Here is a 1,580-nt window from a genome sequence, read left to right on the forward strand (position 1 = left end):
AAACACAAGACTTATTGGAGAATAAAGATTATGCAAACTTTCATGTATATTTCCAACAACTTGATACATTTGAAAAATAAACACTAAAATGAAAGACAATTTTCCAACATGCCTATTCATTTCCTGAAACGGGTTTTGCATGTCTTAGAAAACCTCTTATCTCAAAACAAGAAATCAACACGACCATAGGAAAACTTATTCTATCAAGACAACCATGTGTTATGATAGTTTAAACCTATCATCAACCCAAGTTTGAAAAAAGACGTCAACAAAACTTGTTACGAACATCAATAGCAAGAGAGCATTAAACACCTCATTAAAGAACTTTTTGGTGGAATCTTAGCAAATATAGTTATGTCTAACCTCACAATGATATAGAAAAGAGACAATGTGAAATTTTTACATCTAAATATGCTCACCAAACATTTGGTTAAAACATTTCATATACAAGCTTAAGTTTTATGAGTTGCCAACCAAGCACCACAACCTCTCATTAACCACATTTCACCAAACACTTGGTGTGCAAGATTTATAAGAATACATAACACAAACTAGCAAAAAGTTGTAATTTATACAAATGCTTGATTGAGATAATGATGAAACTATCAACTTGAAGTTCACCCAAAACCCCTGGAATGGAGGATATCAACTATAGTCATCAAAGATTTCACCATGACATCTTAAAAAAAAATTACTTAAACTTAAATACATGAGCTAAAAAAATGATAATTGCTATTAAAACAAGTATTTCAGAGATTCCAAATCTCTAATATGACCATCAAATTGTGTTAAGATGACAAACCAAACATAGAAGAATGAGAGGAGAAAGAAGCTAGAGAAATGGAAGAAGAAACTAGGGGGAGGAAAGGTAAGAAGAAATCATTAGAGAGAAAGAGTAGAAGAAGGAGAAAAAGGAAGTGGAGGTGAAGGGAAAGATGGAGAAGAAGAAGAGGAAAGGGAATACCTTGCAAACTAAGAGGGGCTAACGGCTAGGGAAGGTGTTCAGCAGGCTTTGGGTTTGGTCCTGGCGGCGGAGTCAGACGGGAAGGAGGTATCATCGGCTTGGCTGGGTTGAGAGAGGCAGAAATAAGATGGGAGAGGGAGAGGCTTCGGTCCTTGCCTGGGCTTGCGAATCCAAAGGAGGGAGGTGGGAGACTTGCGAATGCCCAAGGCGGAAGGAGAGAAGAGATCGCGAGAGTGAGCTGAGGGCAAATCGGAGAGAAAGGTGTTTTTATGTCGAAGGAATGCTAGACCTATGAGTCTTTCTCGCTGAGCCCACCTTCTTGGTCCCGCCCCCATACATAAAAAATGCCTCGGCCACACTCCTTGCTCAAGAAAAGCACAGAGATCTGCCTCAAAATAAAAGGATCATCTGAATCTAACTGTGACCATGGCATGCTTCATATTTGGCAAAATGATCAATTCCTAGATTTATGAAGTTAATTTGAAATCCTAATAAAGTCAAATAAGTTTAAATATAATTAAATTGAGCTAATCATGTAACACTCGAGTCCAAACTTGACCTAATTTGAGACAATTTGGGGTTCAGTCTAGTTTAAATAATGAAATAAACCCAAAAT

At 37.2% G+C, this 1,580-nt stretch overlaps 1 long non-coding RNA gene across 1 annotated transcript; it reads right to left on the reverse strand.

The window, feature by feature from the left end:
- Positions 1 to 325: 325 nt before the first annotated feature.
- LOC110115984 lies at positions 326 to 1,335 on the reverse strand. The gene is made up of 2 exons (XR_002305411.2): positions 965 to 1,335; positions 326 to 630 (listed from the first exon to the last, which is right to left on the reverse strand). It is a non-coding gene; the product is annotated as an uncharacterized LOC110115984 (long non-coding RNA).
- Between the last annotated feature and the right edge of the window lie 245 nt (positions 1,336 to 1,580).

The sequence above is a fragment of the Dendrobium catenatum genome, unplaced genomic scaffold (genome assembly GCF_001605985.2).
Source record: "Dendrobium catenatum unplaced genomic scaffold, ASM160598v2 fragScaff_scaffold_543, whole genome shotgun sequence".
Lineage (NCBI taxonomy): Eukaryota > Viridiplantae > Streptophyta > Magnoliopsida > Asparagales > Orchidaceae > Dendrobium > Dendrobium catenatum.